Raw genomic sequence first — 8,665 nt, forward strand, 5'->3', positions numbered from 1 at the left:
CCCCTGTTACACTGAGGGGGTTCACTAGACAGAACCATCCTATTGAACAATACTGCGTGCTGGCTAAACATCTTCAATATTAAACGTAGAAATAATGCCAGGTTGAACATTGTAAATAGAATAAAATTCAAAAATACAAAAATAGCCATTACAAATAAAAATACTGTTGTGAATGAATGAATTCATGTGTGAGTGTATGAGTAAGTGACGGGCTTAAAACATTTGTACTTTGTGGACTGAGTAAATACTGTAACTTTTCTGTTTCAAAATGAAATAGCCTCCCCCGTTACACTGCGGGGGTTCACTAGACAGAACAATACTGTTGAACAATACTGTGTGCTGGCTCAATATAGTCAATTATTAAACGTATAAATAATGCCAGGTTGAACATTTTAAGCAAAATTAAATAAAAAATAACATTGTGAATAAGTGAGACACAGACATAAAGGGATTTTCAGTAATTGAGTGAGATATGGAGGGTTTGTCTCTACAGACAGAGTCAGGGATGTGATTGTTAAACTCACACAAAGTCCCACTCGAAATCCATGAGCTTCCGCAGGAGGGTGCAAACATGAGGATTCAGGGATGTCCCTTTCTTATGAACCATTTCCCCGCTCTTCTTGCTGGTCACCTTTCCCTGTCGTGCCTTTGTCCCTCTCTCTGGGTTGATCCTGACACAGCATCTACAAAGCATAGCAAGGTAAAACAAAAAGACACAAATGTGAATCAAACCACCTCTTACCTAAAATTAGACCGCTAAATATTGTTAGTATAAATAATACCTGATTTATTATAAGTCCCCAAATCGTTCTTTTTCATGCTTTATGTTTGCAATGCATATTAGAGTAGATACACGTGGACATGGTGAAATACTTCTTGCTAATATAGCTTACTTGCCTGATGTTTTATGAGTCACACTTTTGGAATATGAATATAACATTGAGTTTTTTTGGTAACTTGATGACTCTTTGATAATTATCTATTTAATTTAATTATTCAAGACTAATAACAATGGGTTATTAATTTATATATGAAATGATATTATTGAAGGCTAATACTGTTATGTTTCTTGTATATATTTTAGAACCACACATACACACCCAAACATCCAAGTGATCATTTAAGCTTATTTTGGAATGAACTCTCCATACCCTACTCTCTGATCGTATGTCTATCACACATAGATAGATACAAGGATAGCTGTAAGGCCCAAACATCTGACACAAATGACTATATGGAATTCAAACTTACTTCTGTATGAATTCAAGTGTCCAGGCAGCGTGATCCTGATATTGGAGGTTGAAGTTGTAGTAGGATGTGAAGACAACAGCAAGCCCCAACGCAGACAATGCCCCTTCACACACCACCTGACCCTCGATGCTTACCATCCAGCGCTGGTCGGAAATCATTGGACCTGAAACACAATGCAAAAAGCTTTAGGCTGAATACCAAATTGACCATTTGACGAATTATCAAGTGGCCACTTACCGCTTTATTGTTTTTGTATGGTATTGGCATTTCCAACTGATATTTGAAAACCTTTCTAAAAAAATTTAAGCCTCCGCTAGATATCAGGAATTCTTGATGTAGGATGCGAGATGCTACTCATCTACTGTACTGCTCTTTGATGTATCCAGGTAGCCATTTACATACTTGCGACACCATCGCGCACTCATTTTCATAAAGCTTAGTGGTTGTGTCCGTTGCAGTGAAGGAGAAATCAAGTAAAAAAGTTAATACAAATAAAATAAAATCTACAAAGGGAGGGAGAATATCAAACGAACTATTTACATATTTACAAGCTATAGGAACACCCTAATCCAGAAAGAGTGAGAGAAAAGCTTAAACAAACTATTTACATATCAGAGAAGAATCAGAGAAATTATTATTCCGTAGCCTACTGTGTATGTATTATAGAGTCAACTATTTATTAACTAAAACATAGCCCACTGTGTATGTATTATAGTCAACTATTTATTAACCATCTAAAACTACATATTTATTTATCCATTTCTGTATGCACAACTGTTTCAGAATCAGTATCTATTTATAAGAATGTAAAGTTGTGTGTATTATATACAATATAGAAGACATAACCATAGAAACTCACTACAACTGAACTCCAACTCCAGCGGCAAGCAGCGTCTTCCTGCCTGCCCCACACCTTCTGACTGCCTGCTGACAGGCTCAATAGAAGTACTCTGCATATGTGCACTAGTACAGTGTAAGTAGAAACGTGGGGCTTAGTGCTTACCTAGAATGATCAACCAAGGGCTATCAGGAAGGGTGAGGGATGTCTTCACAGTCGCCGCTGTGTCTGACACCTATATAGGAGACAATAAAGGCATTGCAATTCTAAGTTAATACAATTAAACAATGCTTTAACTATAGTTGTCATCAATTTTCCTGTTTAAAGAAATTATTTTTAAAATCACACTGAGCTCCACTCATTGCATTTCAATGTCTTAATCTGAAATAAACTACATCAGTTATACTCACATCTGCCTGCAAGATGAGGACATCTCTCTTCTATTTGAAGCACCCTGCATGCTCATGTGAGCACCCTGCATGCTCATGTGAGCACCCTGCTTGCTCAACAGTATTCTCTCCATCATCTCTACCTGACCTGATCTGACTCAAAAGATTACCAACTACACAACCTTTATGTGTTCTTGACAAGTGTGATGAAAAAGTGGATATCACAGTAAACATTTTACCACAATTTGTGAATGGACATAAGACTGGTTTCCCCTCTTTAATGTGAGTCTTCAAGTGAGAAAATAATGTAGACAAACTGTCACATTTGACAGTACAGAAATCGATGTGGCATGATAAAACGTCTAATGTTAATGTCCTTATGCCAGAACATCCTTCCCTCAAGCTTGACTCCCTCTGATTTGGGTGATCTCTATATACATGGCATTTTAAAGCTGTAACTTTGCCAAATGAACGGTAACCAATCGTGGAAAGCACATTTAAATTTGATGTGTGGGGTGTTTTGGTGAACTTTCATATGCCTAACAAAGGCATATTTAGTACCACATGCATGGCGGCAAAATTGACAGTTGAACATTCTTGAAACACAAGATAGATACTGCCTCGTCTCCCTTTTAGATTGCTGCTACCTATTAGTAATTATATTGAGAATTTAAATGCTGACTAAGCTAAAACCAGCTAGCTAACGAGCTAACGCTAGCTAACGTGCTAGCGCTAGCTAGCTACCGTGAATATAAGATAGACTACTGATGTGTGTTACCTGTGATACTAATGAGTATTGAAATATAGACGAAGCTAAGAATAGCTAACGACCTACCGTTAGCTAGCTAATGTACATACACTGAGGAACGTGCACTGTGTTAGCAAAGGTACAATACAACTTGATGATTTGACTTACCATGAAGTAACGTAATGTAACCACTGGAGTTTCCCTTCGTCTGGTCTGACGATCAAAATGGAACTGTCGGTGGTGAAAATAAGAAGTGTTTATCCAAACTGCTGCTGTTTCTCTCCTCAAGTTGCACTGGACAACAACGATGCTGCTGCTGCTGCTGCCAGAGTGACCGTTGACCGTTGAGCTGTTGACCGTTGAGCCGTTGAGCTGCGGCGCTCAACGGTCAACTCGAAAAAAATACGCGCGAGAATTTAGAAAAATAGCCGTTAATTTATTTTCCCGAGATTCTCAGCGGCAAGCAGTAGATTACTGTGAAAAGATACACTTGACCGCTGGGATCATGGGAGCAAGCGTTCTGACTCCCAGAATGCATTGCTTTCACAGTAATATACAGTAAAAGCATTTTACAGTATGTAACTGTTAGAATCTCGCTGTAAATTTACATCGAAGTCTTACAGTGTAGCTAATAAGTTAGGGTTGTCTCCAACATCACTTTTTAGTTTCAAAAAACGCTCCATTTTGTGTCACTGCATCCGGGGCGACTTATAGGTACCAATAGAACCCATTTTCATTCAGATATCTGGAGGTCAGAGGTCAAGGGACCCCTTTGAAAATGGCCATGCCAGTTTTTCCTCGCCAAAATTTAGCGTATCTTTGGAGCGTTATTTAGCCTCCTTCCCGACAAGCTAGTATGATGCCTGAAATCTGTGGTTAACACAAGCTGAAGAGATTTTATCATTTTGTTCCACAACATCAAATACATCAATAAATACCCCACTCGTGAATTTTGAAGCCTTTATGTGTCTTAAAAAAGGTGGTTGCTAACAAGTGGCTAAATGAGACTACTCAACAGCATTACGCCATTACAGACTCATCGTGTGTACTGGCGCTCATGCGACCGTGGTATAGTTCCTTTATAGCCTAACGTTAGTTTTGTACTTCTGGCGATTGCATTCATGCTTCAAAAACCATAGAAGTGGTGTTGATTTGTGAAGATTATCTTGCTGAACAAAACGTGTCAGTATCATAAACGTGTTTGCCACAGAGCTGATTTTCTGCAATAATCCCAAACCCACTGGAACAACCCCATTGGCCTTTTGTTGAGGGAACCATGGCGATGCTAACTTCCTGATTGGCCCACAAAAATACGTCATCCCTGGAGCTGTTACAACTGGTTCAACACGTGGACCCAAACGCAGCACACAGACAACAGGTAAGTAAAGAACAAAAGGATTTATTGTAAAAATGAATGTTCTTTAAAGGGGCTGGGGCTGGGGTTTGGGCGTCCGTCTTGATGTGACAGGCAAGAATAATGCAAGAATAATTAATTTTTCAGGCATAATTCATTTATTTAGAGAAAAGCTAATTTCTTTGTTGTCTCAGTTATTACTGTATCATTTTCAGGACATGTCATTTAATTTTTGGATGTAAATATGCATAAAAACTGGTCACTGTAGAGACTATGCAGCACATATGCTGTGAACCAGAAAGAGGAATAGTGCAGATAGGTGATGCAGATCCTTGTGTGTGTGGGTTGATTTTGCATTGATCTGTTGGTAATGCCTCGGGGTTCCAGTAGGGGGATCGCGCTCCTCTTCCTCACTCAATACAGAGACGAGTGAAGGGAAGAGCTGCGTGTGATTCATTCATCCTTCTCTCTCACTATTTCCCCTGTTTAAGGTAAATAACGTCCACAAAGCACTATAACGTTGTAAATACATGTTGTTAAGAATTCGTTACACGTTGTTGTTGTTCATTATAGAGGAAAAGTGCACATTTTGTACTCTGTATTGTGTTTGAAAGTTTCTAGCTAACGCTGTTGATATGTAAGCTGGCTGCCGGATGCATCGTGGTCCCGTCGTAGAGTCCGTCTGTTTACTTTGTCATCGGCATTTAAGCTAGGCTGTTACATTCATATATGTGTATGCAGTTGTTGATTTAATAACATTTAAAGGTGAATTCATGTGTCTAAAAAAGTTAAAAAGCTAAAAGGTTAAAATACATTTCATAAGAGAGACTTCATGCTGTATTTGAATTAAGAACATTTAGAAGCAAGTTAAAAATGTAATTAAGCCATGATCACTGTGGTCCAGAAACTGAGTTCAGATGTTTAAATGTATGAGTTTTGTTTACATTGCATTACATTTCAAATGTGACTCAATACAGAGACGAGTGAAGGGAAGAGCTGCGTGTGTGATTCATTCATCCTTCTCTCTCACTATTTCCCCTGTTTAAGGGGCACAACATTTGGAGGCACCGCTGAGATGTTTAGCTTGAGGACCATCACTGAGCTACAAGTGGAATCCTCTGGTTGATCATCTCCTCAAACAACCCAGGCATCGGAGAAAGGAGTTGGCAAGGCGGTCGAGGTGATCTTCAGACAAACATCGGCGACTTGTATCCTGAAGTGAGCAAAGTGACCACTAGGGAGCAGCAAAGAACCAATTGAGTCAGATAAACCCTCGTTTCACTACTTCTTCCTGCTCCTTTGATAAAATGGAGTCTGAATTCGAGAAGCTAGAGCTGGAGATTAAAGGAGCATTATACAAACTGACTGTTGAACAACTGATTAAAGTGTGCAATGGACTTCAGATTTCTGGACCAGGAAAGGAACATGTGACTGGTAAAACACGCAGTCAATTAATTTCACACGTCATGAGGTACCTTGAACGGGTGCAATTGGATGATCGAGAGGATGAAGGTTTGTCAGAACTTCTTAACATTCAAGACATAATAGACAAAATCCAAATGGCAACAAACCTAACTGAGAGTGAAATTTTGCATCAAACTGACAGACAGGAAAACCTCCAGAAAGAGGTAGAGGAGCTAAGACTGTCATTACAAGAAAAAGAGAAAGAAATGCATGACCTCATGAACATAAGCATGAACCTCCCTGCCAGTTCCAGCACTCCAGCAAAGAACATAGCGCTAGCACCCCCTAACAGCTCTATGTGGCGCAAAGATTTCAAGATGGCAGGCCAAATAGGAGAGCCAGGACAAAAAGATAAGCTAACCTTTTCCAGTCTGGCCAGACAAATTGAAAATGGGCTCAATAAGGGCTACCCAGAGTCAGAGATCATTGATGCTGTAATCCGCGCCATCACACCAGACCTTCAGTTACGAAGTTACCTTGAGGGGAAGGAAAAACTTACGCTGCCCGCCCTCCGCCGAATTCTCAGGTCTCATTACCAGGAGAGAGGTGCCACTGAGTTATATAAACACCTCACTTCTGAGGTCCAGAGCAGTAAAGAGACACCTCAAAATTTCCTGATAAGGGCAATGGACATGAGACAGAAAATTCTGTTTGCTTCTCAGGAAGATGAGTCAAACTTAAAATATGACCCAGCACTAGTCCAGAGTCTATTCATGCATACTGTCCTGACTGGCCTACAGAATGACAATATCAAAAGTGACCTGCAGCCTTACCTCCTGCAGACAAACACCTCAGATGAGCTGCTGCTGGAGAAACTGAACATTGCATGTACCAATGAAAAGGAGAGACAGGACAAAAAGAAACATGCTGCCCCATCACGAGCAACAAATGTGAATACAGTCCAGGCCAGTGAAGTTCCAGTGGAAAAGAAAAGCACCACCCAGCAAAACACAGCCATGTCACTTCCTCCTGGTCTGCTGTCTGAAATCAAAGAAATTCGCTCTGACATGGTGCTGTTGAAAGATCTGAGAGCTGAAATCTCCCAAATCAGGGAAACCATCCAAAGGTCCACACCTGTGCCCCCACAGTATCCCCCACCAAGCAGAGAACCAGTTAATATGTCTGCCACATATCCAGTGTTTTCACCCCCACAACCCTCACCTTATAAAGCTGAGTCAAATGCCATGCCAGTGTACCACCAGCAACCACCAGCAGCAGCGCAGGAGTACCGACCAGCATTCAGACCTGCACAGATGAGGGAAACAGCTCAGTTCCAACAAAGGTTTGCACCACAGCGAAATTACCAAGCACCACGCCCCCGTCCTAGATGTTATGCTTGTATTCAAGCAGGCGAAGATTACTGTCAGCATTGCTTTAGATGTGGAAGCAGTGAACATTTCAGGGCAGGTTGCAAGGCACAGAGGGTAGTGGAACCCACTAGAAGGAGCCCTTTAAACTAAGGGAGGTTGCTTCCACGGGACATGGAGCAACCGGCAACATGGATAAGTCCCAACTTTGTGCAAGTTGTAAAGAAGAAAAAGACAGTGAGGAGCTAAAATGTTGCTCAATTTGTAAAACCACACTGTACTGCTCAAAAGACTGTCAGGAAACCCACTGGCCTGCACACAAAAGACATTGTAAGCCATATACATGTTCAAGTATTAAGAAACAGGCAACACGGTCATCTGAGAAACCCAAGGGCAAGGAAAATAGTGCCCCAGAGAAAATACCTACTGTAAGGGAGTTAGTAGGGAAGAAGTGCCTCATCAGGTGTTTCCTGCACAAACTGAAAACTCAGGCACTTTGGGATACAGGTTCACAAGTTTGTGCTATAGATGAGGTATTTAAAGGGAGACACTTACCTGATGTGCCGCTAAGGGATGTAGCTGAACTTGTTGACCCTCTTGACCCTTTACAACTTGAAGCAGCCAACGGGACAGACATGCCATACAGTGGTTGGCTCGAAGTGTCCTTTAAACTTGCTGCCAATGATGATGAGTTGCTAATACCCATGCTAGTGCTAAAAGGCAGCCAACAACAATGTCCTATTATTGGCTTTAATGTCATTGAACGTCTTGTGCTGGACAGTCTGCAAAACCAGACAACACATGGAGTCAAAGAGAAGCTTGTGAAGGCAGTAAAAATGGCTTTTCCTCATCTAAAGAAAAACAAAGCAAAGACCTTTATTAATGCTGTGAGTGTAGGACAGATGTGTGACCATAATGTAAGAACAGCAAATGAGAGGGTGAGTGTGCCTAAACGTAGCTCCGTTCAAATTGAGTGTCGAGTACAGGCCCCAGCTTTCAAAGAGGATAAGACTCTGATTTTCGAGCCTCATGAAAACCCACAGTGGCCTGAAGGATTAGAGTTTTGTGATACTCTTGTGTCAGTGAAGGCAGGCCCTGTCCACGAACAGTGGGATCCTCCTGTTGATTTGGCTCACCTTGATGAACACCAGAGACCAATAGTCAGCCAGATGTTAAGGGAAGAGTCAGAGTCATTCTCCAGGTCTGATGACGAGATAGGCTGTGTGAAAAACCTGCAAATGAACATTTCACTAAAAGATGCTGAGCCAGTGTCAAGAAAATATCTCTCTGTTCCAAAACCCTTATACAAAGAGA

The 8,665-nt window shown here is 41.0% G+C and overlaps 1 long non-coding RNA gene across 1 annotated transcript; it reads right to left on the reverse strand.

Moving 5' to 3' along the window:
• Positions 1-1,273: 1,273 nt before the first annotated feature.
• LOC141779975 (uncharacterized) lies at positions 1,274-3,508 on the reverse strand. Its single transcript, XR_012596500.1, has 3 exons — positions 3,395-3,508; positions 2,255-2,324; positions 1,274-1,414 (listed from the first exon to the last, which is right to left on the reverse strand). It is a non-coding gene; the product is annotated as an uncharacterized LOC141779975 (long non-coding RNA).
• Between the last annotated feature and the right edge of the window lie 5,157 nt (positions 3,509-8,665).

The sequence above is a fragment of the Sebastes fasciatus genome, chromosome 13, assembly GCF_043250625.1.
Source record: "Sebastes fasciatus isolate fSebFas1 chromosome 13, fSebFas1.pri, whole genome shotgun sequence".
NCBI classification, from domain to species: domain Eukaryota; kingdom Metazoa; phylum Chordata; class Actinopteri; order Perciformes; family Sebastidae; genus Sebastes; species Sebastes fasciatus.